We start from the raw sequence: 19,569 nt of genomic DNA, 5'->3' as shown, positions 1-19,569 counted from the left end.
CCTGAAGAAGGTGACACACTTTACTTTTTTCTTTGGTATTATTCTTTTCATAGAAGCTGAAGTTTAAGGTCTTAGCACTATTTATTTTGTAGTGCTTGGCACAAAAGTCGCTTTTGTGCTGAAACTCGATGAGTGTCAAATAGTGAAAGGCCGAAGGTTAGAGAGGCTAAGTGTCACTCTAATGAACGAGGCCCTTCTGCAAACCAAGCGAAGGGATTCAGTCGAGCCATATCCCACCCTATCTTTTAGCGTGCAATCAGAGAAAGACATTTGGTGGTTGGGTGCTATTGAGGTGCCCAAAGAGACCAATGGAGTACTTTCGTGGATTTTTGAGAGAACTCCATGGATCACAGAAGTAATACACTCCCAAAATGCAGGTCAGAAGTTGGAGATTGAGGGCTTTGGTAGTTATGATGTGGAGTGGCACTTAGGTGGGGATTTGAAGACCATAAAGTGTTTGCTTGGCTGCAAACAAGGGGCTTCTTCTCTCATGCCTTGTCCATTTTGCACTCGAGGGTACAAACCTAATGGACAAAAATCACATAAGAGCACTGGAAAGGCCAGTTACATGCTTCCATGGCAAGGGCATGGAGAACAAGGGTTAGATTGTCATGATGTCGGAGATGAAGGTAGAGAATGGGAAGCGTCTATTCTGAGATGTCCCATGCTCAATGCCCCAGACCGTGATCAAAAGGACCACACTTGGAATCCAATCTTTCGATTTCCTCTATCGAATGTACATTTTTGTACATTACACGCATTCATGCGTATTTTTGATAGGCTATTGAAGCTCCACATTGATTATGCTTTCACAATGAAACCGTTGGAAAAGTCCCAGGAAGCGATCGAAAGAGTGGAGGTACTCTTGAATTCCATTGGCTGTCATGGTGGAAATGTGTCTATAGTTTCTGCAAAGAACACAGGGGAGGCCCATGAAATCGCTCAACAAGTGTCAATGAGTGGACAAAAAGCTAGACACTTTTTGAAGAAAGTTTCCCAAGGAAAGCCAAGTCGATATGATGCTCAAAGCAGCTCCAATCAGCAGGCAGGTAACCTTTGGGAGCTTTGGAAGGAGTTATGCAAAGCTACTACTGACAATGATTCAAATGGCGAGCTTGCAAACAAGCGCAAGCAAGTTTGGGCCCATTTTGATAAAATGGTCAAGCTTATGAGCCTTAACAGCACAACAGAAGAACAACGGCAATCATTTCAAGAAGCTTTGGCGGATTTTACCAAGGTCTTCACCCTTTCTTGGGGTGAAAATAACATCACACATTACATGGTAAGTCATTCATGGTGTATTCATTACAAGGGATTGTTTTTATTTACTAAACTGGATCGTTTGCTCATGTGAACAGCATATCTTGTTTGCGCATGGTGCATTTTTTATGCACAAGTATGGATCGCTTGAAATTTTTAGCACTCAAGGCATGGAGAAGTCCCATTATCGAGCAAGGGGAGTGTACTTCAAAAATACTCGACATGGTGGTGGAATGGTGCAATCCAATTATTTGGAGGAGATGTTCAACTGGTTTTTTCGCACAACATTTGCTCGTAAGCTCACAATGGAGCGTGCGCGACAATCCAAGATTGCTATTGAAGTGCGCAAATGGAGTCGTCAAGAGCATAGCAACAAGTGGCAAATGTCGCAAGGTCCCACCAAGCATGCTGCATGGCGGCGATGCAGAGTGCGACAAGGATCAAAGTGGATACTGCGCGAGTCACTAAACGTGAACGCAGGGTCCAACTCTTAGCGACATGTTTATTTAAAAAATAATACTTCTTTTAAAAAAATTAGTGTGAACAGGGCCCTTTTTAAATGGGCCCTTATAAATATTGCATGCTCTCATAAATCACTCATTTCTTAAGAACAGGTGAGCTCTTACCAACGAAATGGCACGCACCAAACAAACCGCGAAAGAGCATCCGCCTGCCAACAAAAACACCCTCCAAGGATGTGAGAAGCCGTCATGGCTTAAACGCACAAGAAAACGGCCACGAACACCTGGCCGTTCCAGGAACTCTTCTAGTAGTGGGCATGGTGGTAGGGCACGAGAGTCATCAAGGACTGTTGAATCTCCACCTCCTCAAGATATAACACCTAGAAAGAGAATGAAGCAACGTGCCCAGCGCTGGAGAGAAGCAGAGGGCCAGCAAACATCAGAGTCCGATAGGGAGCAGCCGTCGCGCCCCCAATCACAAGCAGGACCATCCAGGACTCGGGTGGTCAATACAGACACCGAATCAGAGAGTGAGCCACCATGGCTGCGAGAAAATATACCGCGCACACACCGAGTGGCCGTTGGGGGGAAGACATTGCCTCAAGGCAAGGGAGCTCTCCCCACACGACAAGATTGGCAACCAAGGGAAGAGGAAGAATCAAAACAGGCTGCAGAACCAGCCCCTAAGCATGTAAACAGACGCAAGTCTAAGTTTTTCAAGAAGCCTTCACGCCGCCCGCCAGCAAATGTGCAAGTGCCCCCAAGACAACCGCAGCGGCGCCGAAAAATAGCAAGGGCATTTGCAGAAATCCGTCACTACCAGAAGACGACGGAGCTCTTGATTCGACGCGCCCCCTTTGCTCGCACTGTGAAGGAAGTGCTTCAAAGCTATGGAAATCAGTATAGAATGCAAGCAATAGCGCTAGAGGCTATTCAAGAAGCTGTAGAGGCCCACATCATTTCAGTGTTGGAAGATACCAACCTATGTGCCATTCATGCAAAGCGAGTGACAATACAGCCAAAAGATATGCAGCTTGCACGACGATTGCGACGAGACTTCGAGCATTAGCCGAAGTTACCCCTCTTTTTGTATTGCACACCCTTATCTTTGTAATGATTTGACTTTCCAATGACAATATGATCAATAGTTGTGTCTACTCTGTCTATTATCTTTGTAATTTCAAGTTCTGTATGTAATTGAAGTCAATTTCAGTAAATTTGTGCATTTTAAGTAACCTTAGGGGTAGATAAGCCTACAAGGGGCAGAAAAAGGCCTGGCCACAATGGCGCGCAAATGGCCCATCCAAAACTGATGGATGGGCCATTTTCGCACCCTTGTGGCCAGGCCTTTTTCTGCCCCTTGTAGGCTTATCTACCCCCAAGGGTACTTAAAATAACCAAATTTACTAAAACCTATTGGTTTTGCATCAATATTTTATATGGATCCTTATGGACACCTTTTTTTGGTCATTTCAAGCTTTGAATTCCTTATAGGATATCAAAACTTATAACATATTGTGAAACCAAGTGTCCAATGTAATTTGACTTTTTGGTGCAAGGGTGTAGTAGGTAGAGCTAAAGCAAGTGATAGTTTGCTGGAAACTTCATTTCATAATTGATTTGAGCTTTTCTAGTCTCCTTGAGTGTGAACATATACTGGAATTGCCATAAAAAGGTTGCATTTAAATGAATGATGCAAAACCAATCCATTGCAATAAATTTGTGCTTTTTAAGTACCCTAGCATGTATCCCTATCTGGGCAAGCACTTTACCACGAAAGCCAGTGCCAAACGCTGTGCATACAAGGGATCTACGCACTAGGAACACTTGATGCGCAGTTTGTGCAATGGTACTCAAACACAAAACTTGCTCAAAGCTTTTAACGACCAAGTCATAAAATGGGCTCGGGGAGTAAATTCATTATGGATAATGGCCACATCGCCAGGGGGGAGTTGTCCGAGGTAATGCGCAAGGGAAGCTTGAGGTCCAAAGCCCGTCCACTTGCCACCCGTCCTTGCAGCAAAATCATCAACCTCCACAACATCCTGTCATAAACCGATGAAGGTTGAGAAAAAAGACAACGAAGGATAAAATAGTAACATGAAAATTAGGATACAGTTTACCTCCTGCTCCTTGTCATCCTCCTCCCTGTTGCCCTTTGCATCCAAGTCAATGGTCCCATGCACCACAGATACAAGCTTTGGATCATCAGATGGGAGGTTGCATAATGGCATAGGCATCCTAGCAGCCTCAACCTTGGCTTGCGTGGCTTGGAAATCTTCATCAGCCACGTGCAACTGCTCTGCTGCTAGGACCTCCGCACATACAACTGCAATAGTGTCAGCAACAGAGTCCCCATCTGGCAAGAGCCTGCTTTCTAGGGCATCTGGCGTATTGTCTAAGGGACATTTGCTGCTGTTGCATAGAACGCTCAAGCATTCATCCATGCGCAGGCCAAATGCTTTTTCCAAATCATGCAGGAACACAAACTCCTCCTTATCCACTAACACTGAGGAGAAGCGGCTAATTTCTACCTCTGGGATAGCCACATCCGTCAGTGGTAGTGGCACTGGAGTGTCACTGGGGCCAGCCGCAACTATGGATTTCTCAACCACTTCCTCAAGACCCCTAGGATACTCGAGCTGGTGTGCTTTTCCTTCCGCTGCAGGGTTCATGGGGATAACCTGCTGCTCCTTGGTGTCCTTGATAAAGGACCCAACTTGAAGGTGTGGTAAGCGGAGCTCCTCCAAATCAGGTTCCTCGCTCACCAAGAAGATAAATGTTGCGAGCCGAGAAAGGTACTCCACCCCCAACTTGCGCTTCTTGAGCGCTGACACCCCAGGGGCTTGCTCGTCCAAGTAATGGACTGCATTGGTTGCAATTTCTTGGAATCGTTGCAACCGCTTGGCGAATGGGCGATCACCTTTGTGTATATAGCGCAAAAGATCGCAAGGCACCCAGATCCCTGCATGTGGGGGGATAGATACAGAATATTTTATGATGTGCTCCTCCATGAACGCAGAAATCTCCTCAAATGCATCCATGTGAAGGGCAACTGTGGCGTCAAGGTCAGGGAGACGAGTAAAAAAGGTGTGGAGGTCCAACTTCCCTTTGTATTTGGTGTCCTCGAGGAAGAGGATGAATCGTGACAAAGGGGTGGATGTGGGTACAGATGCAGAGGCTGTGGCAGCATCCATGTTTAGCCTGGGATGTGGATAGAGAGTGGAGGAGCTCAGGAGTTGCAAAAGTGAAAATAGTGAATGAGTTAGGTGCCCCCCCTTTTATAATGTACCCTTTTTTTAAGACATTAAAAAAAAAGGCACTTTCACCAAAAAATGATTTCTCATCCCAATGCAAAAAATTATATTCAAAGGCATGATTTGCCGAAGCAAATCATGTTGATTACAGCGGGGATCAATATGAAAATTGCAAGAGTTACAAAGTTATAAGATTGATAGCATAGTTCCATCTATCCCCCAGTCCTCCTCGACCTTCAATTTGTCTTCCATTCTCTTCCCAATCTGCGGACATTCATTACAATAAGCATCTAATGATCGACAAACCATGATGTATTGAAAATGTGGTGGAAGGATTCTCACCTTGTGACCTTGTAAACGAAATTGTGCTTGTTGAAGGGCCTCAAAACCCATAATAACCAAATGTTCTCGAACATTACTGAGAGTCCAATGCTTGTTCACTTGGACTGCCTCCAAAGCATCGTTGGGCATCTTCACTGCAATGTCAAAGCTTGCAATAGCGCCGTCTACACTCTGTAAGGGAGTCCACACTCCAAGCTTGCACATCCAACGATCATAGTGAAATCGTATGTACAAGGAGGTGCGGGATTTCAAATAGCGCATTCCAATACCTGAAGCTCCAACCTTACAACGGTACCGGTCCCCGTTGTGCATGCCCTCCACAAAACCCCAGTCCTCTTCTAAAAGCCTTCCTAATTCCTCGTAATGAGCATCTTTACATACAAGCATTGTGGTAGTCTCCACAAATCCAAACTCTTTAAAAATGTGCACAAAACAATGAATAGGCAAACACCAGCTCAAGCCCACAGACCTAGAAGCTTTAGAGTATTTCAAAGAGTTTTGGACATCCATTATCATCTTTTGCTTGAAAGATGCTACCGACCACAAATCTGGGACCGGCCACTCCATACTTAATAAGGAAGTTACTTTGATGGGTTCAAGCGTTCCAAATGCTTGTGTAGAAGTAGGGACAATATAGGAGTGAGAATAGAAGAAAATCCTTCTTTGAACCAGTTTGGTTGGGCAAAGATGCGGGAACATTATTGCTCCAATATCCGCATGTATAGCATTGAATGTGCCGGAGAGACTATGTAGTGGCTGCTCCTCCACCAACGTGGATGGAAATATGACTATAAATGCATGACAAATGTTAAGTATGAATCCATAATAACATTACACTGTGATTTCACACCTAGCTTTGTATTCTCAAAACATGTACTTACAATGTGTTGGAAATCAAGGTGGTTGTTGCAAGTGCATGGTTGACATTGAGAAAACATGTTGCACAATGGCTATGGTCCCCTTGTCTTTGCGGTTCTTGAAGCCAAGGAGCTTTCCTTTCCAATGAAGATCCAAGTTTGCATGATTCCGCACACGATGAGGGCCAACAGCAGATGGTTGCATGTATACCCAAGCACCTTTGGTGAACTCTTGTGGCACCCACTCATCATCTACACCTCTAGTGTTGTGGCATGCAAGTGCTGTGACCTCATCCTTTGGTCGCCTTTGCGAAGTAGAGTTGGCCATGGTTGAGCAAAGCAAACTAGGAGGAGGAGAAGAACCTTGCTTGTTGCTACAATGTAGGTGTGATAAAGTGATATGAGAAAATGGTCAACCCTTGTGGCAATGGGAGGAGAAGGTGGACAACCCTTGCTTGGTGTGGCACTGGGAGGAGAAGGTGGATAAGCCTTGCTTGGTGTGGCAATGGAAGGTGGTAGGGGAGGAGAGAGGAGCTTCCTTGCTGCAGCAATGGAGATGGTGTAAAGAGAGAGAGTGTTGGAGTAGAGGATGAGTGTGATGGTTGCAACCAAGGAGGGGTTGGAAAAGGGGTTCTAGAGAGAGAAAATCCCTTTTTGCCTAATAACTAATTTTGGGGGAGCTCTGGATAGCAAAAAAAGATTTTTTAAAAGTTTTTTAAAAATTTTGAATTTTAGGGTTTTTGGATGCACGTTTTGACTTTTTGAGATCAAAAAATGCTTTTTTTGACCATAAAATAGTTTTAGGGGGGTTTTCAGAAGATGAAATTTGAGTTTTGAAATTTTTGAAAAATTTCAAATTTTTGGGAATTTTTCAAAACCGGATCAAAAAGGAGGGAAGTTGGAGGTTCCATATGGCCCACCCCCCCCACCCCACCTTCTCACTAGGTAAGAGCCCATTTAAAAAGTGTAAGACTACTTTGTCCCCCTACATTTTTGAGGGCATAGAGTGTGTCCACCACCCTCTTCTCATTGGCTGGCCTCTAATTAACCTTAATCCCAAAGGGCCCCTAGAGGGTTCATATTTTTCCTAATGTTGCAGCCTTTGTTGAGGGTCGAGTGAGGTTTTATTGAGCTGGGGGATTCTCGAATGTTGAGATCCTTTCGGTGATACAGGTCTTGGAGCGATCCCTCGAGCACCCTTAGATAGGCAGCTACGATGTATTGACTGTGAGTTAGACAGTTGGGATTGCATCTTTCTTTACTGCCATTGAGGCATTGTCGTAGTCTATGCTTATAGGATAGTGACAGGACAGTGAGAGACAGTACAGGTGCAGGACAGGTTTACCCGCAGCTTACAGTGTCAGAGAGACAGTGTTTTCTGAGCTATTTTTTGGTCTGTTTTTAGTACACCATAGCCATTTTACAAAGGAGACTCTGCCAAAATTTCTGCAGAATCTGAAGCTTTCTTGGTTCATTTGACAGGTTGATATTGGTTCAGAGGCCAGTTTACAGGGGAAACCCTGCCGAATTTCTCCCAGAAAAGTAAACTACTGTGAAGCGTAGCTATGGCTGGATCATAGGACACTGCTCTTTACAATATCAAGAAGCTGGATGGAACCAATTTCCCATTGTGGAAGAAGCAGATTTGGCACGTGTTGGTACAAAAGAAGCAGATAAAACCTATAAAGCTCAAGGGGATAAAACCAGAAGATATGGACGAAGATGAATGGAGCGAAATGGATGAATTGGCACTTTCTACCATTATGCTGACTTTGGCAGAAAGCGTTTACTTCAATGTAGCAGACAAGATGTCGGCTTATCAAGCATGGTTAAATCTGAGTGATCTTTATGAGAAGCAGAGTGCAGCTTCATAGGTATACTGGCTTAAGAAGCTTGTTGACTTGAAGATGAAAGAAGGGACACCTATGTCCAATAATCTGAATGAATTCAACACAATCTATAGTCAGTTGTCAGCTCAAGGTGTCAAGTTTGATGAACCTGTTAGAGCTATGTTCCTGTTGATCACATTGCCGGAAAGTTGGGACACTTTTCGCACAGCTTTGAGTAATTCTGCACCTCCAGATGGTTTGAACATAGCAGGTGTAGAAGGAAGTCTGCTTACTGAAGACACCAATAGAAAGACAATGGACAAAGGCACAGGAACAGCCTTAGTTGTCAAGGGAAGGACCAAAGAAAAGTACAAAGGTGGAAAGAGGAATCAGTCTCGTAGCAAGTCCCGCAGTGCTAAAGGCAAGAGTGACATAGAATGCTACCATTGTGGCAAGAAGGGTCACATAAAAAGAGACTGCAGAGAATGGAAAGCAAAAAAAGGCAAAGAGAAAGCTAAAGACCATGGTGAGAAGAACAAGTCCTCAGTGAAGATTCAAGAAATAAATGTGACAAACACTGTTGCAGAGGATGACAGTCTAGTGTCAGGAGACATCTACTTCTTGAAGAATACAATGGACTCAGCTCTTCTTACAGCATCTGATGGAAATGCACTGAGTGACTGGATTATAGACTCAGGGGCATCACTTCATGTGTCTCCAAACAAGGAGTGGTTTACTTCTTATGTGACCACTAAAGATCATGTTCGGCTAGGCAATGGGTAGACATGTGAGATCTTAGGTGTTGGAGATGTTCAATTGAAGTTTCAGAATGGCTCTTCTTTCACGCTGAAGAATGTGAGACATGTTCCCGCAATTACAAAGAGCTTGATCAACACAGGTTTACTTGATGATGCTGGCTACGTCACCACTTTTGGACAGAACATGTGGAAGATATCCAAGGGTTCTATGACAGTAGCACATGGAGTAAAGTCTGGAGGACTTTACATGATTTATGTATCAAATGTCTCTAAAAATGTAATCAATGTAATCGAGCAGCCGAACGTTTCTTTGTGGCATAGCCGGTTAGGACATATGTCCAAGAAGGGAATGGAAATCTTGTCTCGTTCTGGTTATTTGCCTAGCTTTCCATTTAATGATTTTGAATTCTGTGAACATTGTCTGTATGGTAAGCAAACACAGCAGCCACATAAGCATAGAAGCAGTAGAAGAGATACACAGTTGGCACTTGTTCATAGTGATTTGTGTGGACCTATGCCTAACCTATCTCTAGGGGGAGCTTCTTACTTTATGACATTTATAGATGATTACTCGAGGAAAGTATGGGTTTACTTTCTCAAGCACAAGTATGAAGCGTTTAGTGTTTTCAAAACATTTGTGACACTTGTGGAGAATCAGAGTGGCAAGAAGCTTAAATGCTTACGCACTGACAATGGTGGAGAGTATGTTTCAAAGGCCTTTCAGGACTTTTGTGAGTCAAAAGGTATAAAACGTGAACTTACTGCTCCTTACAATCCTCCTCAAAATGGTGTTGCTGAGAGGATGAATAGGACCATACAAGAGAAGGTCAGAAGTATGTTGTCTAATGCACAGCTGCCAAATGGGTTTTGGGCTGAAGCTGTATCAACAACTGTTCATCTTGTAAATAGATCTCCTAGCAAGGTTTTGCAGAAAGATTCAGTGCCAGAGATGGTATGGTCAGGCAAAATGCCCTCATACAAGCATCTCAGAGTCTTTGGCTGTGAGGCATATACTCACGTTCCAAAGGAATTTAGGAACAAACTTGAGCCAAAGAGTAGAAAGTGCATCTTTCTAGGCTATGGTAATTCTGGTGAGATGGGGTACAGACTTGGGATCCCGAATCCAAAAAGGTTGTCCGTAGCAATGATATTCACTTTAATGAATCCAAATATCATTCTAAACCAAAGAGGGTTGAGGAGATTAGAAGAGTTGTCTTCCAAGAAGATGGACCTGCACGTGCAAGACAAAATGTCAGGGCTCAAGAGGAGCAAGGACAGGATAGAGTGGAACCACAGGTTGTGGCTGAGCCTGAGCCACCTATTGTGCATAGATTTGGACGTGTCACACGACCTCCTGATAGGTTTGTTCCATCTATGAACTATTTCATGTTGATTGATTGCAATGAGCCTTCATGTTACAAGGAAGCAGTGCAAATGAAGGACTCCGAGAATTGGCAATTGGCCATGCAGTCAGAGATGACAGCTCTGCATAAAAACAAGACATGGAAGCTAGTTAAATTACCACAGGGCAAAAAGGCTCTACCTTGTAAATGGGTTTACAGGTATAAGATCACCGCTCATGATAGTCAGCCAAAGTACAAAGCAAGGCTTGTTGCCAAGGGCTTTAAGCAAGAACAAGGCATTGACTTTGATGAAGTCTTCTCTCCGGTGGTCAAGATGACTACATTGAGATGCTTTCTTGCATTGGTTGCCATATTAGATTTGGTGTTGCACCAAATGGATGTCAAGACAGCGTTCTTGCATGGTGATTTAGATGTGGAAATTTACATGCAGCAGCCAGAAGGGTTTGTTGAGAAAGGCAAGGAAGATTGGGTATGCCAGTTGTTAAAGAGTCTTTATGGATTAAAACAATCACCGAGGGCATGGTACCATAAATTCCACAAGTTTATGCTTTCTCAAGGCTACAAACATAGTGAGTTCGATCACTGTCTATATGCAAAGAAGGCTAAGGATGGCAGTTGGCTGATCCTTATTTTGTATGTGGATGACATGTTGATTGCTGGCAAGCACTTGGAAGAAATTTCAGCTTTGAAGTCAAAGATGGCAAAATCGTTTGACATGAAAGACATGGGCGAGGCAAGTCATATACTTGGTATGCGCATTGATAGAGACAGATCAAAGAAGTTGATTTGGTTATCTCAAACAGAGTATATTAACAAGGTTTTGCAACGTTTCAATATGGAGAAGGGAAATGCATTGAGTGTTCCATTGCCACCATATGTGAAACTTAGCAAACAAGATTGTCCTGTGTCTGAGGAAGAACAGGCTGAAATGGATAAGATTCCATATGCGTCTGCAGTGGGTAGTTTGATGTATGCAATGATTGCTACTCGCCCAGACATTTGCATTTGCAGTGGGAGTAGTAAGTCGATACATGTCAAACCCAGGCAAGAAACATTGGGAGGCATTGAAAGGAATATTGAGATACCTAAAAGCTACAAAGAGTATGCGTATATGCTATGGGAGTCAGGAGCTAAGTGTAAAGGGTTTTATAGACTCAGATTATGCAGGTGACTTAGACAACCGAAGGTCTACGTCAGGGTATGTCTTTACATTGGCTGGTGGAGCAGTATCATGGCATTCTAGATTACAAGATTGTGTTACTCAGTCTACTACAGAGGTTGAATATGTTGTAGCATCAGAGGCATGCAAAGAATCAATTTGGCTTAATCGACTAGTAACAGATTTGGGAATCAAAGAAGAGATGCATGTGTTATATTGTGATAGTCAAAGTGCTATACAATTGGCTCGCAATCCAGTTTATCACTCAAAGACAAAGCATGTGGATGTGAAGTATCATTTCATCAGGGAAATGCTCGAGGATAAGCAACTTCAGCTTGTCAAAGTTCACACCACAGAAAATCCTGTTGATCTACTTACAAAAGGACTTCCCTCAGAGAGCTTTGCGCATTTTCGCAAGCAGTTAGGTGTAGGGTAGTACATCACTTCTATACATCTCTTGTATATTAGCTTGTATAGTAGCTTCTCTCACACTTAAAGTACCACATTGGACTTTAAGCGGGAGGTTGTTGGGATATAAAGCCCAATGTGGTCGCCCAGGTAAGTGGGCGGGCCGCCAGGTATGTACACATATTCTTTTGTAAAAACCTAATATGAACTCACTATGCTCTACACATTACAGTAGAGCGAGTTCACCATATCGTCGTGCTCTTCTTCTCGCATTGTCTCTTGCGTCGCACTTCCGCTCGTACTCCTTCATAAGGCACCTGTTATGCAGAAAACGGCATTGACAGAAATTCTGCACAAAATGACGAAATAGCCTGTGCAGTACTGCCTGTAGTGGAAACGGAGGCCGAAATGAGCCCAAATCAAAGTTCTGAGCAGACCGAGCTCTTTGAGCTCGCCCAAAATTTTTGTCGACCTGTGAACGCTCGCCAAAGCTCACTGAAATCGGAGAAAGTGAGCAGGCGTGTGCTGGAGCAGTTGGCGACTAAGCCCGGGAGGACGTGACCTGCTCTGATACCAATTGTTGGAATTAGGGTTGCAGAGAAACGCACACAGCTTGGAGAAGACGAAGGAAGCTCAAGGCACACAATAGAGAGTGTGTTACTTAGGGTGCAATGGAAAAGATAGGTAGCCCTAGAGTGATGGGCGTATATACAATGCACGGGGGAAAAAACCTCCTAAAGAGGGAAAAAATGCCCCGACGGTCCTAGTGTGTTCACACACATCACTACCACATGTATATGGTAACAATTATATGATGACAATTGAACACCCTAAGAAAATCCTCATTGGTGAGCTTGCTTTGATGGATAAACATGTAATGATTCACATCAAGTCCAAAATATCAAAGGAAGCGAAAGTAAATGTGCTTGCAAGCCATGTATGGTTTGATATGTGCCATGTGCTCCACCCTTTTCCTAATTGAGCACCTTGAAATCATTTTGTTCAACTTGGGGTATCTATGTTTACTGAGTACTATGTGCTCAAGTGGATCTCATGTGAACTTTCAAGAATTCTATGTTCAATGCTCTCTGCTTTGATCCAAACTTATTCCACAGAAGGTTCGCTATCAGATGCATATTTTTCTTCAAATATACTTTTAGATAGCTCAACCAACTTTATATTTGGAGTTGTGGCCATTGAATACCCTATACTATTGTGTAAGTTGTTGTCCAAGACAAAGAGGAATCTTGTTAATAGGGTTGAGTCCAATATGTACTGCAGGTGATTCACAAGAAGAACACCATCTTTCACTTTTGTAAGTATGTTTCCATTCGGCATAGACAAGATAGAAAACAGTTCACTATTATTGCTTCCCCCAAAATCATTAGGGTTAACCATTGCATATCATGCCACATAGTCTAGGAATATTGGCTCACCACAAAGAGTATCCGTAAACAAACTAACGTTGAAGGATGATGAAGAATCCATGACTCAAGAAACATTGGTCCGTTGATATTTTCAGATTGTGAAGGTGTATTTATAGACAGTCACACAGTCACAAATATCTCAATGTTTTGCCTCGTCTCCCACCACAACCTTTCTACAACCCTCCCGCTATTACACCTAAATATATTACGCCTCGTCCATCTCCCTATATTTTTTTTCTCTCTCTACCCTTTCCCCATAGGACAGAGGGAGGGTGAGAGAGATATTTGAAGGCTTAAGGTATATAAATTTTTAAATGCGGCCTCTATAAACTCACATTCTCTCTCTTCTATATCAATGCATCTCTCTCAAGTTGTAAGCTTTGTAGAGGCTTCTAAAATCCTATCTATAAGCCCCTCTCCCTCACCATCCCTCCCCCTCTCAATCTCTCCTTGTGGTGCGTAGGTGGGAGCTTAGAGAGAGAGAGAGAGAGAGAGAGAGAGAGAGAGAGAGAGAGAGAGAGAGAGAGGATTATAGATAAGATTTATAAAAGTTGAAAGTTGGATTGATTTTGTAGAACTTGTGACTTAAGCCATAAAATGAGGGAGAGGGAAAGTGAGAGAAATAAATTATGGACCTAATTTTCACTTATACTTTAATGCTTTTATCTCCTCTGCTCTTTTAATTTGAATCCTTTGAGGTTTGGAACGTATTTTTCAATTTGAATGATTTTTACAAGCAAGTTAAAGCATCTCTCTCTCTCTCTCTCTCTCTCTCTCTCTCTCTCTCTCTCTCTCTCTCTCTCTCTCTCTCTCTCTCTCTCTCTCTCTCCGTCTGTAAGTGGATGCTTAGCGCCCACTTATTCAACGCAAGAAGAAGGAGTAAGTTGGTGCAAGAAGGTTAAGGTGTCATCTAAAGAAGAAAAGTCAGTTGAGGAGGATGCAAGTCCATCCAACAAATAGGGACACATGATCTATGAGACCAACTCACGCTTGCGAATAAGCTTTTGGAATTGTAACGTGTATCCATGGAATGTAGGAATTGGCATTGCTGAACTTACCAATGACTCCGATGTGATACTTCTTGTCGAGACATGGGAGCATGATGCACAACGAATTCTTGGATTTGACAAATACGATGTGCATTCTTTGATGTGGGCAAAAAATGCAAAGTAACGTAGAGGCCAAGGAGACGTAGCATGTATGACCAAAAAGGGTTTGAAAGACGTTTCCATTGTCAAAGAAGATAAGTATAAATGCTACTTATGGCTAAAAATCAGCCCACCAAATGGTCAAGTCATGTTTATGGCTGGTTGCTACATTCCTCACTATGACTCCAACTTTTATGCTTGATTGGATATGGATAGAGATCAACCCTTTATTGAACTAGAGGAAGACACTCCTCATTACAAGGACCAGGGTGAAGTCATTGTCTTTGGAGACATGAATGCTCGCACAAATACGTTACAACACGACACACAACAAATCGACATGCCACATGTCTCAAGAAGAATGGATGACTCATACATGTATAATAGAAGTTCTAGTGATGCAAAAGAACTGGATCACTATGGAAAGTCACTTGTACATATGTGCAATAGTACTGGAATGCTCATTGTAAATAGTGTATCTCTATGGCAAGGCACCAATGACTTTACATGTAGAAAGCACAATGGTAATAGCATGATCGACTATATGTTGTTTTCGGAAGCCACTCTAGAATGCATACAAAGCTTTACACTTGGTGAATGGAGTCTGGAATCCGATTATAGGATGTTATATATTGACCTAAAGTGTGGTAAAAGGCCTGAGCGTGTAGCCTCCAATCATGATGTGAATCATTTGTACCTACGTCTAGATTCGGTGAATGGAGTCCGGAATCCGATTATAGGATGTTATATATTGACCTAAAGTGTGGTAAAAGGCCTGAGCGTGTAGCCTCCAATCATGATGTGAATCATTTGTACCTACGTCTAGACTTCAAATGAGCACTTATATATGCTGATATGGTGGAACAAATGTTAAGCATGATAGAGCATCAAGAGAGCCCAACATCAGAATGCAAGTGGAAAGTTTTCAAAGAAGTAATTTGCTTTTGTGCGAAGGAATGCTTTTCGGTGACACACAGTGTCTTGCAAAAGGTCTAAGAAGGGTAGCACCAAGAAGAAAGCATGGTCTAAGGTTTCAAAATTCTCTCTCTGAGCCTCTCTCTCCCCCTCTAAAGAGACGGAGGGTAAGAGAGGGGGGGGGGGGGAGAGGAGAGAGAGAGAGGAGGGGAGGGAGATAGAGAGAGAATTTCATAAGCATGGTCTACGTAGTTTTATTAAAGTGCTTTTCAAACTCATGCGCATGGTCTAAGTCTCTAGATGTATCTCTCTCTAAGCCCCTCCCTCTCTCTCTCTCTCTCATCTCTCTCTCTCTGTCTCTCTCTCTCTCTCTCTCTCTCTCTCTCTCTCAATAAGCCCCTCCCTCTCTCTCTCTCTCTAAGCCCCTCTCTTTTTTCCTCTCTAAGCCCCCCCTCTCTCTCTCTCTCTCTCTTCTCTCTATCTCTCTCTTCTCTCTCTCTCTCTCTCTAAGCCCCTCTCTCTCTCTCTCTCTTCTCTCTATCTCTCTCTTCTCTCTCTCTCTCTCTCTCTAAGCCCCTCTCTCTCTCTCTCTCTCTCTCTCTTCTCTCAGTCTCTCTCTCTGAGCCCCTCTCTCTCTCTTCTCTCAGTCTCTCTCTGAGTCCCTCTCTCTCTCTCAGTCTCAGAGAGAGACTGAGAGAAGAGAGAGAGGTCTCTGAGACTGAGAGAAGATAGAGAGGGGGGCTTAAAGAGAAAGAGAGAGAGAGAGAGAGAGAGAGAGAGAGAGAGAGAGAGAGAGAGAGAGAGAGGCTTAGAGAGATAGATAGATAGTTCTCTCTCTCTTTGTCTCTTCTCTCTCTCTCTTCTCAGAGAGAGAGAGGGTCTTAGAGAGAGAGAGAGAGAGAGAGAGAGAGAGAGAGAGAGATAGTTCTATTATCATCCTCGGAGGTCAAATATGACCTATGGGACCAAATGAACATGTCAGGTGGTGTGAGTGGAGGTCATAAGTGACTCTCGATGCTCAAAAATGGCTGGAATCAGCGTCGTAATAGAGAGCACATTGTGGTTGGGAGAGGAATGTATGTAGGGAGAGCTCATGGCTGAATATATGGGGAAAAGAGGACCTAATGTGGTCAAAAGCTGAGCACTCAAGTAGTGTGTGGTACTCACTCTCTCGCACTTGACGAGGGCATAAGGTGCAAAGTCGACGAGACTCCTCGCCAGTGCCCCAACGTCCTGTCTCGCAGCATAGAGAATGGGAGCTAAGATGAATGGAGGCAATGGTGCGGATTGTACTCAATGGGATGGGTTCAAGGATGTAGGGATGGGTTCGGTTATCGCGTTCAGAGAAGAAGAGAGATTTGTAGTTTGGGGCAATGTGTGTGGTGTAATGGCTGAAGCGAGAACCTTCGGATTTCTCCCAAGCCGTGATACATTGGCGTTGTAAGAAGGCCTCATTAACTTGGGAGTCAATCGACGCATCCTTGACCAAGTGACATGCATCTCATCTTCCAAACCATTTCTTGATGTCAAGCATCCACCCCGAACTTAGTATTTTTCTCTTACATGTCTTTTGGACCTTTTGACTTGCTTCATATGCAATTCTAGGAAGTCGATACAAAGGGTTACGTTGTGTCTTAAGCATGTACACCACAACCCTTTGCATGCCCAAGACCTCAATGGAAAGCGATACAGACTCAAGAAGTAAGAGCATGTAGGGTGTTTGTGTCTTGACTTGGAGAAAGTTGGTGAGAAAACGCTTTTGGACATTCTCAAACTCTTTCCAAGTAGACTTCCTGATGCTACCACCCCACACCTCCACTCCATAAAGAAGCACCGGTGTCACCAATGTGTCAAAGAGGTAATTTCTGAGAGCCCAACACTTGATCTCTACAGCATTGCACATGTTCTCAAATGCATAATATGCCCTCTTTTCGGCTTCCAAGCAACGCATTGTGCAATTCTTCCATCTATGATTGGATGGAACCTCAAGGCCAAGGTACTTGAAGCTATTTACCACTTCAAGTTGCTCATTGTTGTATACAATGCATGGATTTTCATCATTGAGGGTCTTTACAAGCATAACCTTGGTTTTGAATCCATTCACGATCAACCCGCTATGTAGGCAAAAGCGTTCCAAGACACTCATAAGCTTTTGTGCATCTTCTAAGGTATGTGCCAAGAGCACTACATCATCGGCATAAATCAAAATCATGATCACCGCATTTTCAATCTTAACCTCTTCTATGCCTTCTTGTTGCATGAAATCAAGAACCATGAATTCCAATTCATCAATGAGCAACCCAAAGAGGGTTGGGGAAAGTGGGCATCCTTGTTTGACACCAATGGTGCTTGCAAAAATTCTAAAATTCCATCTCCCATACGTACTCGACATATCACTTTTTGGTAGATGCGAAAGACTGCATGTATAAATTGTCTCAGCACTTGAAGGATTTGTATACGTCTCCAAAGATTTCCTCGCAGTACCATGTCAAAAGCAACAATACAACTTTTTTCCTTTCAATCGAGACGCTTTCATAAGAACTCGAAGAGTGACAAGGTGATCAATAGTGCTATGATGCTTTCAAAAACCTGCTTGGCCTAGCGCACGTTTGCCGTTCTTTTCAGCCCATTCACTTATCTTCATCTCCATGATACATCCAAATAACTTTGACATCAAAGAACCAACCATTATAGTGCGATAGTTGTTCACATTGTTTACATCTCCTCCTTTGTGAAAAGGTTTGATCCAATTTTCACTCCAATCATGAGGCATGCCATGCTTAAGTGCAAGGTTAAACATATCGCATATCCAATCTCATGTTTTCTTGCTTGTCCATTTAATCATTTCAGCCTTGACACCTTGAAGGTCCCCTGCCTTGCGGGTAGCAAGTTTCTCAAGTGCGCAACATACATCTTCAATGGTAAAGAAGGGAGGCATAAATGAAAGGGATCTACAACACTCCATCTTATCAACATTGGGTTGCTCATAGAGGTTCTTGCAATGCATATACATATCCTCAAGAGTCAAGTCACCAAAGCTCTCAACACGCTTGCCTTTTAGATTTTGCCAAAACTTGCCACATGCATGTGCTTTCTCTTGCACTAAAAGAAGTTGTTTTCTGACTTCCCACCTTCTCCTCTTTTTTTGAACAAGTGCTTTGTATGTGTGTGAATGTTTTAAGTAACTTTCCTTGTCTTTGCTTGCATCCAACCTTAGTAAGTGCTTTCGAGCTTGACTACATTCCATGTCGAACCATTTCTTCTTGGTGCTACCCTTCTTAGATCTTTTGCAAGACATGTGTTTCACCGAAAAGCATTCCCTCGCACAAGAGCAAATTACTTCTTTGAAACTTTCCACTTGCATTTTAATGTTGGGCTCTCTTGATGCTCTATCATGCTTAACGTTTGGTCCACCATATCAACATATATAAGTGCTCATTTGAAGTCTAGATGTAGGTACAAATGATTCATATCATGATTGGAGGCTACATGCTCGGGTCTTTCACTTGAGGTCAATACATAGCATCCTATGATCCGATTCCGGATTCCATTCACCAAGTGTAAAGCTTTGTATGCATTCTAGAGTGGCTTCCGAGAACAACATATAGTCAATCACGCTAGCACCGTTGTGCTTTCTACATGTAAAGTCATTGGTGCCTTGCCATAGAGATACACCATTTGCAATGAGCATTCCGGTACTATTGCACATATGTAGAAGTGACTTTCCATAGTGATCCAATTCTTTTGCATCATTAGAACTTCGATTATACATGTATGAGTCATCCATTCTTCTTGAAACATGCGGCATGTCAACTTGTTGTGTGTCTTGTTGTAACGTATTTGTACGTGCATTCATGTCTTCAAAGACAATGACTTCACCTTGGTCCTTGTAATGAGCAATGTCTTCCTCTAGTTCAACAAAGGATTGATCTCTATCCATATCAAGCGAGCATAAAAGTTGGAGTCATAGTGAGGAACGTAGCAACCAACCACAAACATGACTGACCATTGGGTGGGCTAATTTTCAGCCATAAGTAGCATTTATACTTATCTTCTTTGACAATGGAAACATCTTTCAAACCCTTTTTGATCATACATGCTATGCCTCCTTGGCCTCTACGTTGCTTTGCATTTTTGGTCCACATCAAAGAATGCACATCATATTTGTCAAATCCAAGAATTCGCTGCGCATCATGCTCCCATGTTTCAACAAGAAGTATCACATCGGAGTCATTGGTAAGCTCATCAATGCCAATTCCCGCATTCCATGGATAGCCGTTACAATTCCAAAAGCTTATTCGTAAGCGTGATTTAGTCTCATAGATCATGTGTCCCTATTTGTTGGGTGGACTTGCATCCTCCTCAAGTGAATTTTCTTCTTGAG

The sequence above is a fragment of the Adiantum capillus-veneris genome, chromosome 21 (assembly GCF_014529385.1).
Source record: "Adiantum capillus-veneris isolate H3 chromosome 21, ASM1452938v2, whole genome shotgun sequence".
NCBI classification, from domain to species: Eukaryota; Viridiplantae; Streptophyta; class Polypodiopsida; order Polypodiales; family Pteridaceae; genus Adiantum; species Adiantum capillus-veneris.
The sequence above is the reverse complement of the archived record's forward strand: the minus strand, read 5'-3'. Positions refer to the sequence as shown.